The following is a 17,125-nucleotide window of genomic DNA, read 5'->3' on the forward strand; positions in this document are numbered from 1 at the left end:
TGCCGGTGTCCGTGTTTTGCGGATCTGCAAAACACATACGGACTTGTGAAACCCTAAGGGGTTTGCTATACCTGCTTCCACAAAATAATGATTAAGGGGTTTGATATACCTGCATCCATATAATACTGATTAAGGGGTTTGATATACCTGCATCCACAAAATATTGATTGAGGCCTGCAATTCACCTGCTTCCTCAAACACTGCTCTTCTCTAGGGACTTAGGCACAGGGTCATTGTGAAATTGACAGGCAGAGAAAGAGGCAGGCCGTTACGCAGGGGTGGTAGGGGTCGGGCAGGTGCACCAGGCCGGAGTCTAAGTGGGAAGTTGGAGAAGGTGCATGCGATTACTTCAAAGGGCGCACCAGAGTTGGTTGAGTGGCTCACTCAGCCTTTCACTTCTGCACCCTCCTCATCCTCTATATCTACACCCTCCTCACTCTCTACTGTGTGCACCCCCAAATACACCACCACCACCACCATAGTCCCTCCACTCGAGTCAGAGGAATTATTTTCCCATCCATTGCCAGACCTTACCAATGCGCAGCCATTCTTGACATCGGATGAGGAGTTAGCAATGGCCGCCACCCAGCGGTCTGACGACAGTACCCAGATCAGCCCAAGGAGGGAGGTCCCCGCTGTTGCTGCCTATTCCGATATCTCAAATGTCAGTGGTGGTGAAGGTGATAATGATGACGTGTCGATGGACGTCACGTTGGTGCCCACAAAAGAGGAAGAGGAGGGGAGTTCAGACAGAGAGACGAAGCAGCAGAGAGGGAGAAGATGGAGGAGAAGCAGACAGAGCTCGCAGGGCACATCAGACAAAAAGCAGACGACAAATGTATCTGGAGCGAGCCATCCACCATGCACGGTCACTTCTGGCTCTCTTAGGATGCCGAAACATGGCTCCACAGTGTGGACTTTTTTTTAACATGTCAGCTACTGACAATAGTGTTGCCATCTGCAGCCTGTGCTGTCAACGCATAAGTCGCAGTAAGCCCAACACTCACCTAGGGAGGACCGCCTTAAGAAGGCACCTGGCCTCCCATCACCGAGCCCAGTGGGAGCAACGCCGTCAGAACCCACAAAGCCACACTCCTGGCGCTCCACGTCCTGCCTCTTCTCCTTCTCTCTCCTCCTTCCACCGTGCCGTCCTCGCATTCATCTGGCAGAAGGCATGCTTCAATGGCCCAAATGTTCGAGCGCAAAAGTTGGTGGCGCCGGATAACGCTCTTGCCCAACGACTGACCGCTGGCTTGTCGGAACTGCTAGCCCGCCAACTACTGCGATATACAGTAAACTGGTGGACTCTGAGGCCTTTAGAAAATTTGTGGCCATTGGCACACCGCAATGGAAAGTCCCCGGAAGGAAATATTTTTCCTAGAAGTGCATCCCAGAGCTATATGGCCACATTCAGCGGCAAGTGAATATATCTCTGGCACACAGTGTCGGTGCCAAGATACAGCTGACCAGACACGTAGTCTAGCAAACACAGGCAGGGAAGGTACATAACTTTTACTGCCCACTGGGTGAACCTTCTGACGGCCGCCAAGCATGTACCCCGTGGCTCCCGTGTAGATTTGGTGTTACCGCCAAGGATTGCATGCAGGCCTGCCTCTTCTCCTCCTCCTCCTCCTACTCCATCCTCCGTCTCCTCCTCGGCTGACTCCTCCTTTTCCACTGCTACCGCCTCTTCCGCTGTGCCCACCAAGCTCCCCAGAAACTATTTGACGTCCCAGGTGAGACGTTGCCATGCTGTGCTGCGGCTGTTGTGCCTGGAAGCCAAGAGCCACACTGGTCCTGCACTGCTTTCAGCTCTGTAGTCACAGGCCGATTAGTGGCTAACCCCGCTCAATTTGACAGTTGGTAAAGTGGTGTGCGACAATGGTACCAATCTGCTGAGCGCGCTGAAACAGGGCAAAATGACACACGTGCCGCGCATGGCAGACATCCTGAACTTAGTCATGTAGTGATTCGTTGCCAAATACCCTGGGGTCCAGGACGTCTTGTGGCAGGCTAGGAAAATCTTTGTCCATTTTAGAAAATCTTACACGACCATTGCTCGCCTTGCTGACGTTCAGTGGCGACACCACTTTCTTGTCAGATGTCTGATTTGTGACAGCCCAACGCGTTGGAACTCCACCTTGTATATGCTTGATAGGCTGCTCCAGCAACAACATGCCGTTAACAAGTACCTGTACGAACTTTGCAGCAGGAGCTTGGTTTCTTTTCACCGCGCCAGTGGCTGCTCATGTGCGACGCATGCAGACTTCTGCGGCCATTTGATGATATCACCATACTGGTCAGTCACAGCCAGGGTGCCAACAGTGACATCGTACAACATCATCACATGTTCTTTTCTGTCAGATGAATGCCTAATTTTTGGGGCTTGTACTGGCCTATAGTAAAATTTTCATCCAGTAACCGCCTAATGTACCTCCAGCCACATAATCACAAGTTCTTTTCTGTCAGGTGAATGCCTAATTGTTGGGGCCTGTACTCCAGTGGCCGACAGTAAAATTTTTATCCAGTGACCGCCTAATGTACCTCCAGCCACATAATCACAAGTTCTTTTCTGTCAGGTGAATGCCTAATTTTTGGGGCCTGTACTGGCCTACTGTAACATTTTTATCCAGTGACCCCTAATGTACCTCTAGCCACATAATCACAAGTTCTTTTCTGTCAGGTTAATGCCAAATTTTTGGGGCCTCTACTGGCCTATAGTAAACAATGTTATCTAGTAACCGCCTAATGTGCCTCTAGCCACATAATCACAAGTTCTTTTCTGTCAGGTGAATGCCTAATTTTTTGGGCCTGTACTCCAGTGGCCTACAGTAAAATTTTTATCCAGTGACTGCCTAATGTGCCTCTAGCCACATAATCACAAGTTCTTTTCTGTCAGGTGAATGCCTAATTTTTTGGGCCTGTACTCCAGTGGCCTACAGTAAAATTTTTATCCAGTGACTGCCTAATGTGCCTCCAGCCACATCATCGCATGTTCTTTTTTGTCAGGTGAATACCTCATTTTTGGGGCCTGTACTGGCCTACAGTAAAATTTTTATCCAGTGACCGCCTAATGTACCTCCAGTCACATAATCACAAGTTCTTTTCTGTCAGGTGAATGCCTAATTTTTGGGGCCTGTGTTCCAGTGGCCTACAGTAAAATTTGTATCCAGTGACCGCCTAATGTGCCTCCAGCCACATCATCACATGATCTTTTCTGTCAGGTGAATGCCTAATTTTTGGGGCCTGTACTGGCCTACAGTAAAAATTTTATCCTGTGACCGCCTAATGTACCTCCAGCCAAATCATCACAAGTTCTTTTCTGTCAGGTGAATGCCTAATTTTTGGGGCCTGTACTGGCCTACTATAAAATTTTTATCCTGTGACCGCCTATTGTACCTCCAGCCACATAATCACAAGTTATTTTCTGTCAGGTGAATGTCTAATTTTTGGGGCCTGTATTCCAGTGGCCTACAGTAAAATTTGTATCCAGTGACTGCATAATGTGCCTCCAGCCACATCATCACATGATCTTTTCTGTCAGGTGAATGCCTAATTTTTGGGGCCTGTACTGGCCTACAGTAAAATTTTTATCCTGTGACCGCCTAATGTACCTCCAGCCAAATCATCACAAGTTCTTTTCTGTCAGATGAATGCCTAAATTTTGGGGCCTGTAGTGGCCTACAGTTACATTTTTATCCAGTGACCGCCGAATGTGCCTCCAGCTACATAATCACAAGTTCTTTTCTGTCAGGTGAATTCCTAATTTTGGGGCCTGTACTCCCGTTGCCTACAGTAAAATTTTTATCCAGTGACCGCCTAATGTACCTCCAGCCAAATCATCACAAGTTCTTTTCTGTCAGGTGAATGCATAATTTCTGGGGCCTGTAGTGGCCTACAGTAACATTTTTATCCAGTGACCCCTAATGTACCTCCAGCCACATAATCACAAGTTCTTTTCTGTCAGGTTAATGCCAAATTTTTGGGGCCTCTACTGGCCTATAGTAAAGAATGTTATCCAGTAACCGCCTAATGTGCCTCTAGCCACATAATCACAAGTTCTTTTCTGTCAGGTGAATGCCTAATTTTTTGGGCCTGTACTCCAGTGGCATACAGTCAAATTTTTATCCAGTGACTGCCTAATGTGCCTCCAGCCACATCATCACATGTTCTTTTCTGTCAGGTGAATGCCTAATTTTTGGGGCCTGTACTGGCCTACAGTAAAAATGTTATCCTGTGACCGCCTAATGTACCTCCAGCCACATAATCACAAGTTCTTTTCTGTCAGGTGAATGCCTAATTTTAGGGGCCTTTATTCCAGTGGCCTACAGTAAAATTTGTATCCAGTGACCTAATTTTTGGGGCCTGTACTGGCCTACAGTAAAATTTTTATCCTGTGACTGCCTAATGTACCTCCAGCCAAATCATCATAAGTTCTTTTCTGTCAGGTGAATGCCTAATTTGTGGGGCCTGTAGTGGCCTACAGTTACATTTTTATCCAGTGACCGCCGAATGTGCCTCCAGCCACATAATCACAAGTTCTTTTCTGTCAGATGAATGCCTAATTTTTGGGGCCTGTACTCCTGTGGCCTAAAATAAAAAAATTCTAGGCTCCAGCAGGGCAAATTTTTGAGAGTGTCCCTTTAAGACGCATAAAAGGATTTGTTGCCAATTATCCCCCTCTGGTATGTCACTGTCTATGTTGTGGGACTATTTGTGCCCTTCTAGTAAGTATTTGGTGGCTGTAAATATGACCTGAAGGTTTTTCAGGTTCATCTGCCATTAAAGTCACGTGCCATTTGATGCGAATGCAGGTTCGCGTTCGCAAACCGTCCCGGCCGATGTTTGTCCATCACTAGTCCTTTTTACAGCAGCTCTCTCCCTGTCACAGCTCAGGGGGTGTGTTCTTTCACCTCTCTTCTTGTAACTTTGACAGCTTCTAACAATAGATACAGCTGGTGGTTGTTGAAGGATGGACCTGACTGTAGCTGGCCATCTAAGACATGTCCTAGGTTGCTAATATAGCTTATATGTACAGTACAGACCAAAAGTCTGGACACACCTTCTCATTCAAAGAGTTTTCTTTATTTTCATGACTATGAAAATTGTAGATTCACACTGAAGTGTCACGAGGGTGTCAAGAGCCACGTCTGACTCAGTTATACCCGGGGTCAGGAAGTCGCAGCGGGTGGCTGCGCGCTCTATGTCTAAAGATCACGTTGTTTCTTAATGATAGTTTTCTGTGTTTGCCTTGCAATCCTTTTTGTCTTACTCAGGGATCCGTAGCTTCTCCTCCTCAGCTGTTTCTTGTCTGTCACTCCCAACCTCCTTATATTCTCCTCTCACACTTCTCTAGTTGCCAGATATAGAGCTTCCTGCCTGGACTTCTATACTGACCCACTGGAGCTGTGAATCCTGGTTGTTGTTCCAGAGTGTTATCCTCCGGATCCCTGTTGGGCTTTTTGTTGTCTTCTGTTGTCGCCCACCTGGGATTATATGTTTAGTCTGTATTGTCTGTCCTCCCCTTGGTGTTTTCCTTTAGAGCTAGTGGTGCGGACTAGTGTTCCCACCGCCCTATTCACTATCTAGAGCTCATCTTAGGGAAAGCCAGGGTTTTAGGCACGTGATCGGCGTACGGGTGAGGAACCCGTCTAGGAACGTCAGGGCAGTCAGGTGCCAGCCTCAAGGTGAGATAGGGGTCACCACCTTTCCCTCTCCCTTGGACAGGGCCTTCCTCTTTCCCTCCCTCTGTGTCACGTATGTGATAGGCACGCCGGTCGTGATATGAAGGCATCAAAACTATGAATTAACACATGTGGAATTATATACATAACAAAAAAGTGTGAAACAACTGAAAATATGTCATATTCTAGGTTCTTCAAAGTAGCCACCTTTTGCTTTGATTACTGCTTTGCACACTCTTGGCATTCTCTTGATGAGCTTCAAGAGGTAGTCACCTGAAATGGTCTTCCAACAGTCTTGAAGGAGTTCCCAGAGATGCTTAGCACTTGTTGGCCCTTTTGCCTTCACTCTGCGGTCCAGCTCACCCCAAACCATCTCGATTGGGTTCAGGTCCGGTGACTGTGAAGGCCAGGTCATCTGGCGCAGCACCCCATCACCCCCCTTCATAGTCAAATAGCCTGCAGGTGTGTTTGGGGTCATTGTCCTGTTGAAAAATAAATGATGGTCCAACTAAGCGCAAACCGGATGGAATAGCATGCCGCTGCAAGATGCTGTGGTAGCCATGCTGGTTCAGTATGCCTTCAAATTAGAATAAATCCCCAACAGTGTCACCAGCAAAGCACCCTCACACCATCACACCTCCTCCTCCATGCTTCACGGTGGGAACCAGGCATGTAGAGTCCATCCGTTCACCTTTTCTGCGTCGCACAAAGACACGGTGGTTGGAACCAAAGATCTCAAATTTGGACTCATCAGACCAAAGCACAGATTTCCACTGGTCTAATGTCCATTCCTTGTGTTCTTTAGCCCAAACAAGTCTCTTCTGCTTGTTGCCTGTCCTTAGCAGTGGTTTCCTAGCAGATATTCTACCATGAAGGCCTGAGTCACACAGTCTCCTCTTAACAGTTGTTCTAGAGATGTGTCTGCTGCTAGAACTCTGTGTGGCATTGACCTGGTCTCTAATCTGAGCTGCTGTTAACCTGCGATTTCTGAGGCTGGTGACTCGGATGAACTTATCCTCCGCAGCAGAGGTGACTCTTGGTCTTCATTTCCTTGGGCGGTCCGCATGTGAGCCAGTTTCTTTGTAGCGCTTGACGGTTTTTGTGACTGCACTTGGGGACACTTTCAAAGTTTTCCCAATTTTTTGGACTGACTGACCTTAATTTCTTAAAGTAATGATGGCCACTCGTTTTTCTTTACTTAGCTGCTTTTTTCTTGCCATAATACAAATTCTAACAGTCTATTCAGTAGGACTATAAGCTATGTATCCACCTGACTTCTCCACAACGCAACTGATGGTCCCAACCCCATTTATAAGGCAAGAAATCCCACTTATTAAACCTGACAGGGCACACCTGTGAAGTGAAAAGCATTTCAGGTGACTACCTCTTGAAGCTCATCAAGAGAATGCCAAGAGTGTGCAAAGCAGTAATCAAAGCAAAAGGTGGCTACTTTGAAGAACCTAGAATATGACATATTTTTAGTTGTTTCATACTTTTTTGATAAGTATATAATTCCACATGTGTTAATTCATAGTTTTGATGCCTTCAGTGTGAATCTACAATTTTCATAGTCATGAAAATAAAGAAAACTCTTTGAATGAGAAGGTGTGTCCAAACTTTTGGTCTGTACTGTATGGACAGCTAGACCTGCCAACAACCTTAATACAGTTCCCATTTTTGTGTGTTAAAGACAAAAGCAAAGTTATTTACAGTGACCTCATGTTTGGATGTCATATGACTATTGTATATTGTATTCACAGAAACAGAAAAGATAATATGCCTTTAAGATTCATTATATGGATGTGAGGTAAGCTCAATGACACAGCAGAAACAACAGAAAGCATAGAGTTAAACTGTTGTTGCTGGGCAGGAGTCTTGACCAATCACAGCCAGCCTCACACACAGCAAGAGTTTTGACCAATCACAGCCAGACTCACACACAGCCTGTATGGGAAATTCCCCTAGCAGGAGCTGCTAGAATCATTACACCAGAGGAGAGAAGATGAACAGACATTCACTCCACTAAGAGCTGTGTTTTATAGAAGCAGAGAGGCCAACATAGGTATTTAAAACATTTATATAATGTTCCTACTGTTAATATAGTGATTAGAACTGTATACTGAACCAGTTATATGTGTGTTTACTTACAGTTCCACCAATTGCAAACTAAAAAGTTCACAATCCAAATTCAAATTCCATATTGCAATCCAAATTGCATACAACCATACCAGATCATACTCAACCAACCTGCAAATAGTTACTGCTAAATGCATACTGCAAATTGCAATCAAATTCAGCAAGTGAACTATTAGTTAGACCTCAGATATACCTCAGAGAGATCATAAAGTGCATCAATAATTTAAAGTAAGAGTACAGATACTCAAGAGAGAAATATATCCACCATTCTATGTTGAATGACAAGATTAAACAGTTGAACCACCATCTTATTCATACCGCCATTTTGTGATATATTTTCAAAACGTGTTATGTACATGGACTATCTGCTGCAGAGGCGGCAATGTTATATATGAAGAAAAGTTGAAGTTAATAAAGAAGTTATTTGAAGCATTTGGTGTGCTCTTTAAACCTGTTTCCATAGAACAGCGCTAGAGGCATTACAGAGTAACAGACAGTCTGGTTAGACTAAAAGTCAGAGATATCAAAATTCTTCTAATGCCACAGCGCAAAAGGCACTTCATAGTGCTGCGCCTGCCACACTGACCATGTGCAACCACGTCAGATATGTTACTGAGGTGGACAGAGAAATAAAAAAAGAACAAACAGCAGGTTATGCTATACATTATATTGAATAGCTAAGTCGCTATAAAAAGTATTCAGATCCAGGTGCTGGTTTGAAAAATGTAGAATATTTTTCTTGGGACAACATTTTAAACCATACAGACTGGGAAATTAGAAAAAAGGGACTTGGTTTCTAAATAAATAGAAATGAGGCCCAAGTTCACTAAACTACCTCAAGTCAGAAAGACAATAAATTAATTATTGTCCATCCAACAAATATTATGCTGAACGTCATTGACCCAGGGCATTGGGGCAAATTGTGAAACCCTTGCCTTGGGTGCTTGTCCTGTGAATGCTTGGGAATCTGAGACAGACCATTTTGCAAATGGAACTGAGTCACTCCAGGGCCTGGGAGATTAAACCACTGGACACTGGGTACTGTGAGACTAAAGCATTGCACACCAGGATCTGGGAGATTAAGGCACTAGACATAAGAGACTCAGGAATCAAACCACACTTCACATATAGCAGGAAAATTGGAAAAGGGTCATAGGAAGCATTTTACCAGCTATTACTTATTCCACAATGTAATATATCATGATTTAGCCGAGGGTAAGATTTGTGGCAAGGTAGGTGTACTTGTAAGAGGGTCAGTGGCCTTTGATGCAATAATGGGCCCACCTTCGAATATGGTGCAGTGAAGAGGCAGATACGTGGCAATGAATTTTTAAAACAGGAACGGCCGCCCCCTTAATTAACAACTATACCACCTAGAAGTTCAACACACATGAAACAAAGAAAAAATTATAAGAAGAAACTAATCCCCATTGGGACCCCAAGCCTCAACACACTCAACTAGTCACTATATGCGCCAAATGTAGGACGCCCCCATCATATTGACCCTATACTAGATCCGCAGATCAGTATATCTTCTAATCTAAATCAGATATTCTCCTCCATGTTGCCGTACCCAGGAATGCACACTCTTTCCTCCCTATCACATCCTTTGAAATATACAGGGAGGTAAATCTAAGTAATCCCTGGGTCTAATCCACTACGGACCAGCGATACAATGCCTCCCGCTATATTTCAACTATGAGGAAATACCATGACCTACTCCATGATGCCATACCCAGAAACACATATCCTCTCTTCCCCATCCTACCCTTGAAATATATAGGAAGGTAAATCCAAGTAATCTCTGGGTCTATTATATTATGGACCAGCGATGCAACGAATACCTCCCACTATATCTTCACAGGGCTCATTTCAACCATTAGGAAACACGGACTCCATGTTGCCGTACCCAGAAATACATATCCCCTCTTCCCCACCCTACCCTTGAAATATATAGGGAGGTAAATCAAAGTAATCTCTGGGTCTATTATATTACGGACCAGCAATGCAACGAATTCCTCCCACTATATCTTCATAGGGTCCATTTCAATTATTAGGAAACACCATGACGTACAGTACCTATAAATACAAACATTAGGAAATTTCAAGACTGCATGAGATAGATATAAGAAACAATTCATAAAATTATTAATCATGCACACCATCCTTTCATACTAAATATTGAATCCTGTACTTTGCTAGAACTCATATCGTGCTCTTTTTTTTCTTTTTTTTTTTTCTTGGGGTACATGTTAAAACCCGAAACATCTGCTGTATCCTCTACTCAACGGACCAGTAGCATAATGAGCCCATCCCACTATGTACCCACAACTAAGAAGCATCAGGACCACTGCATGTTTCACCAGTATGATAGATTAGGACCACCACATAATCAAAATTATATACTGGACTGACTATTCATTCCAAATTAAAACAAGTTTTTCACTTATTTAATAACAAATAGACTAGCTACTGCATTAGAGGAGAGATTGATCTCAATCAATCACCACTAATTATGCTTTTATTTTATTTTCACCTTAATTCACCCTTATATATGTGCTTATATATACTAGTGATTCTCACACTTTATTTCATTACATCGCTTCAACTTTCACCAAATATGCTAAATAAGATGGGCATAAAAGTAATCAATGGAATAAATTAACCTCATTTAGGGAATCAGCCAATAAAGGAGTTAATCACTGCCGCCCTATAAATACTACAACATTGACCATGATCCTCTACTTACTGATGAAGGGACTGAGTCCCGAAACGCGTTTAAGCAGCCGGGGATCATCGCACTAATTGCCACTCTGAACCAGAGTAGGAGGAACACGAAAGAACAAGCCCTGAACAGGATCGCTATTACGGGACCGCTGACGTCACTCACCAGACGCGCGAACCACGCCCCCAGCGTCCTAGGCAACACGAGGGACGCTATCGATCACACAGCCTCCCAGGAAGTGCCGACTATTACCAGAGGACGAAACAGCACCAGCGCTAGGAAGGGTGAGTGATCTCTGTGGCCAGAGACAGTGCGGGACGCCGCACCCAGGCACAGAGCTCCGCTTCCCTCCACAGCTTGAATTGCAACTATACACACATGCTTGCTATGTGAAATACATTGAAATATACTGAAACAGCGCAGTACTTACCCTGGATTAAGCGGTATCATTCTCTGTTGATGAACTAACTATATCTCTACAAAAGACTATTACAGCATTCAGGATACCCTCATCAACTGTATTTATTTTAATAACCTCATCCTTTAAACAGCGGCCACTGTTATATGGAAAACAGTACTTGAAAGTCTTTACAGACTCATTTTTTATTCCAGTCTTTTTATTCCAGATTTTTTACCTGACCTTTTTATTCTTTATATGTAAATTTTTCATGATACATAACCTTGTTTTTAGGGTACCCACTACAGAGTGGTGAATACCCACTTATATACTACTCCTATAACTACATATATTTAAACACTAACTACCCATCATACAACTATAAATTCATTAATAAATATCTATTAGAACCCAAATAGAGTGTGCCTGCTTAGCCTTTCTTTCTATGATTACAGCCATAATAGTTGCAAGGCTTTGTGGTTACTGAGCCTATTAAAGGCACAAAGCTTGGCGCCTACTAGTGGCAGTAGAATTGCCTCTCATCAAAAGTAGATAGTTTATTGGTTAGTCACTCAGTGAGGGCACCCAGAGCCGCTGGCCACAACAGCAGTAATCCCCAGGACCTTCAGTACAAGGACACTTCAGGAAGCAGTCAAGAACCACTTGCAATGCTTCCAGGCACACGTCTGGATAAGGGCCCACTTCAGACACAGCAGTCTCAATCAAGACTGCAGCCCAGTACTGGTCAAGACAACAGGGTGGCAATTCACCACCCAACAGGGTCACTGGTGGGACCTAATTTTAGTTTCTCACAGACTAGTTTGCTGCTGCAGCTCTCCATCATTACCATGAAACCTGTCGCATCTACACTTGACACACTGTACTTTTTAGCATACACAACTCAACTTACGAGGCATGCAAACCAGCCTTTTATATCCCGAATAAGCAAGGTGTTGTGTGTACACCTGTAATGGGACTTACTACTCCTTTATATACTGGGTTGTGCTAAAAAAGCACCGCAATGGAGCAGAAACTATCGGCAGGTAAAGTTGCAGAAGCCTCTCCACATTGTCATCACATGTGCGTGGAGAGTGGTCCTCCTGCACAGTCTGTATAGTAGCTAGAGTTGCCAGGAAGTCTTCTCTGTGGAAACTGATGTGTGTGGACCCAGGAAACATCGCAGGCCAAAGGAGAGGCTGTACAGGACACGATAAGAGGAACCGCTCTATCAGGGAGGATATATAGATTGTGAGGAGAGTTATTATAGCCTACTTTGCTAATTCTCCTATCAATGAATTGAGCCATGGACCTTTCTTAGGGCTCATGCACATGACCATTGCTGTTTTTGTGGTCTGCAAATTGCAGATCCACAAAACACAGACACCAGCTGTGCATTCCGCATTTTATGGAACAGAACGTCTGGCCTATAATAGAACAGTCCTATCCTTGTCCATAATGCGGACAATAATAGGACATGTTCTATATTTTTGCGGATGCGACCAGTGGCAGACATACCGCCTGTGCTGCCGGTTCAGATGCACTGGGGTCCAGTGCGGAAGTGGGCCCCTTCTTACCGGCAGTAGGGGTGGATGAGCACTTCCATTGTGGAAGGGCTCATCTCTCTATATTCATCTGTATCACCGTCCTTAGGACGGCGATACAGATGGATGCTGTGGCGGGGTAGGAGAGAGGCATCTCCCTTCCCTGATCCTCACATAGGCTTCAGGCCTAGTGCCTATAGCCTATCAGACGCAGATACAGGTGGCGCAATGACATCGTGCTGCCTGAGCCGTACAGTGTGGGACACAGGCGGGAAGAGGCCTGCATCGCATTGCTGAAAGCGATGCTAGGGGTCCTATCTGGCACTCATGGGGGCATCTACTGGGGGCCCTATCTTATGCACTGGCACACATGGGGGGCACTATAAAGGAGAAGGAGTACTATTGGGGCCCTATTTTATATACTGGCACACATGGGGGGGCACTATGGAGGGGGCGGAGCACTATGGGGGGCCCTATCTTAGATATTGGCCCACATGGGGGGCACTATGGAGGTGGAGGAGCACTATGGGGGGGCCTATTTTATATACTGGCATACATGGGGGACACTATGGGGGCACTGTGGAGGGGGAGGAGCACTATGGGGTCCCTATCTTATATACTGGCACACATGGGGGCACTATGGAGAATGGGGGAATAGGAGCACTATTGAGGTCATTATACTCGCACACATTATGGGGGCATTTTATGCTGACACATTATGTCAGGCACCATGGGGACAAGGGGAGGCGCACTATCGGGGCACAATAGAGGAGTATTTTATACTGGTGCAAATTATATTGCACTATGGGGACGTTGGCTCAACTGGAGGCACTAAGAGGGTTTTGGGCACACAGTAGGGCAGTGATGGCGAACCTATGGCACGGGTGCCAGAGGCGGCACTCAGAGCCCTCTCTGTGGGCACCTGTGCCCTGGAAAGTCTATGACGTACCAATATGCTTTAGACTTTTCCTGCCATTCATCAGCACAGGACGCACTATGAACAGCACAGGCAGCGCACTGAATGTAGGCTATTAAGCTATTATAGCTATATGATAAAGTACATTAAAGATATACTATATTGTATTCAAGTTAAATTGCCGTGTTGGCACTTTGCGATAAATAAGTGGGTATTTGGTTGCAGTTTGGGCACTCGGTCTCTAAAAGGTTCACCATCACTGCAGTAGGGGGCATTGGACCACATTATGAGAGCACTATGGGGACATTAGGCTCTACAGGGGGCACTAAGAAGATGTATTTTTTATACTGCCACACACAGGACATTTTTATGTACTGGCGCACATTATAAGGGGACAGTTTTCTATTGTTACACATTATAAAGAAAACTATTACTACCGGGGGCATTATGGTGGGCTTTATGGTTGAGGGACTATGAAGAACATGAATACTAATATGAGCACTATGGGAGCATTATTATTTCTGGGGCACAGTGGGAACATTATTACCGTAGGGGCACTATTACTACTACGTGTTGTCTGGTAAATAATTATTTCTATTGGTGGGACTTCAGGGAGCACTATTACTGTGGGGGGCACCCTGGCACGGTATCAGCTTAGCACAATTATTTTTGGGGAACATTATGTTTACACTATTAGTGTCAGGGACACTGTGTTCTAGGCGCAGTTACACTATATGTGGCAATAATTATTGAAGGGGAACTATCTGTGTGTAACTAGTATAGGGAGCACAGTATTGGGGGTGGCAGGATGGGGTGTTTGAGAATGTGAGAAGATGATGGAAAACTAGGAAGAGAGAAACTGCAGAGAGAAGAGATGGCTGAAAGAAATCATCATGGCGGTCTGGTCTGAAAGGAGAAGATGAGTACAGAGAACATCTACATCAAAGGAGACGTCACTGGATGTAAGAGGTATGTGGACCTGTATTAGGCTACTTTTACATCTGAGTTAGTGATTCTGGCAGGCTCTTCCAGCAGAGAACAGCCCGCTGGAATTCACTGGATCCAGCACTGCTGGATGCAGACAGAATGCCCGCCGGCCCCATTAACTATAACGGAGTCTGGTAGAGATCCGGCCACAATCAGGAAAAAATGCAGTGTACCTCATTGGAGTGAATGGGTCTGCGTCTGACCTGCAAAAAAAGTTGGATTGGATGCAGACACAAAATATATTCGTGTGTATGAGGCCTTATAGTTGTTTACTTTGAACATTGAAGAACTGTACCTCTAATTGGAGTGGACTTTGTGTATCCCCGCTGGGCTGTACTGCTGTATTGCCATTTTACTTTACTGCTGTACTTCAGTAAAGTGAACTCTTTATATCTATATTGGGTCTGCGGCATTACAGGGAGTGCAGAATTATTAGGCAAATGAGTATTTTGACCACATCATCCTCTTTATGCATGTTGTCTCACTTCAAGCTGTATAGGCTCGAAAGCTTACTACCAATTAAGCATATTAGGTGATGTGAATCTCTGTAATGAGAAGGGGTGTGGTCTAATGACATCAACACCCTATATCAGGTGTGCATAATTATTAGGCAACTTCCTTTCCTTTGGCAAAATGGGTCAAAAGAAGGACTTGACAGGCTCAGAAAATTCAAAAATAGTGAGATATCTTGCAGAGGGATGCAGCACTCTTAAAATTGCAAAGCTTCTGAAGCGTGATCATCGAACAATCAAGCGTTTCATTCAAAATAGTCAACAGGGTCGCAAGAAGCGTGTGGAAAAACCAAGGCGCAAAATAACTGCCCATGAACTGAGAAAAGTCAAGCGTGCAGCTGCCAAGATGCCACTTGCCACCAGTTTGGCCATATTTCAGAGCTGCAACATCACTGGAGTGCCCAAAAGCACAAGGTGTGCAATACACTCAGAGACATGGCCAAGGTAAGAAAGGCTGAAAGACGACCACCACTGAACAAGACACACAAGCTGAAACGTCAAGACTGGGCCAAGAAATATCTCAAGACTGATTTTTCTAAGGTTTTATGGACTGATGAAATGAGAGTGAGTCTTGATGGGCCAGATGGATGGGCCCGTGGCTGGATTGGTAAAGGGCAGAGAGCTCCAGTCCGACTCAGACGCCAGCAAGGTGGAGGTGGAGTACTGGTTTGGGCTGGTATCATCAAAGATGAGCTTGTGGGGCCTTTTCGGGTTGAGGATGGAGTCAAGCTCAACTCCCAGGCCTACTGCCAGTTTCTGGAAGACACCTTCTTCAAGCAGTGGTACAGGAAGAAGTCTGCATCCTTCAAGAAAAACATGATTTTCATGCAGGACAATGCTCCATCACACGCGTCCAAGTACTCCACAGCGTGGCTGGCAAGAAAGGGTATAAAAGAAGAAAATCTAATGACATGGCCTCCTTGTTCACCTGATCTGAACCCCATTGAGAACCTGTGGTCCATCATCAAATGTGAGATTTACAAGGAGGGAAAACAGTACACCTCTCTGAACAGTGTCTGGGAGGCTGTGGTTGCTGCTGCACGCAATGTTGATGGTGAACAGATCAAAACACTGACAGAATCCATGGATGGCAGGCTTTTGAGTGTCCTTGCAAAGAAAGGTGGCTATATTGGTCACTGATTTGTTTTTGTTTTGTTTTTGAATGTCAGAAATGTATATTTGTGAATGTTGAGATGTTATATTGGTTTCACTGGTAAAAATAAATAATTGAAATGGGTATATACTTGTTTTTTGTTAAGTTGCCTAATAATTATGCACAGTAATAGTCACCTGCACACACAGATATCCCCCTAAAATAGCTAAAACTAAAAACTACTTCCAAAAATATTCAGCTTTGATATTAATGAGTTTTTTGGGTTCATTGAGAACATGGTTGTTGTTCAATAATAAAATGAATCCTCAAAAATACAACTTGCCTAATAATTCTGCACTCCCTGTATATGTGATTTAACACTTGACTCTATACTATACCATCCTAGAAACACAAGATTTTGTTGGCTGAGTTTGATTCCATCTCACATCTCATAACTCCTATGATACAGCTGCCAGCTTGTGAACAGGGAGGGTGGACCTCTCCCAATGATTATAATTTACTGTAATGTTTCTGTGACAGGAACCGCGCTCTGAGGCGAGAAGAGGGGAGTTCCAGATTTCTAATCTCAGCAGAGAGCTCATATGTCCAGGTGGGAGAAATACCCAGATAGTTTACAATTCACTCCATTACTGCTGACCTTTTCACTACTTATTTTACATACCCTGAAAACCTCCATGATAGCTAACATAGGATTAAAAGTAACCCTTTACTTCTATGCCTTCTCCTACTTATATATTACTGTTGATATAACTACAGTAAATTCTATTAATCTGACAATCATTCGTCCGGTCTCTGGCATGTGAAAAAATGTATATATGAATATTCTAGAAATAATTTTTATTGACAGACCTTATATAACATTGCAGAGCTGCCTAATCTTTTCATACTAAATCCTGGTAAAATAACAAGGGGGTACCCCTCTGGATGGTCAAGTCAAGATGGTGTAATTAACAAAAAAAGGAATTTATACTGTAGAATAAATAAAATCCATACCTCCCAACTTTTAAAAAAGTTCAAGGAGGGACAAAAGCTATGCCTCTAACTTTGCCCAATGCCTATCTATACATGCCCAGTCCCATCCAGTCACCTTTGTGCCCCTTCCTGGTAGAAGGC

This window comes from Bufo gargarizans, chromosome 2, assembly GCF_014858855.1.
Source record: "Bufo gargarizans isolate SCDJY-AF-19 chromosome 2, ASM1485885v1, whole genome shotgun sequence".
In the NCBI taxonomy this organism is placed as follows: Eukaryota; Metazoa; Chordata; class Amphibia; order Anura; family Bufonidae; genus Bufo; species Bufo gargarizans.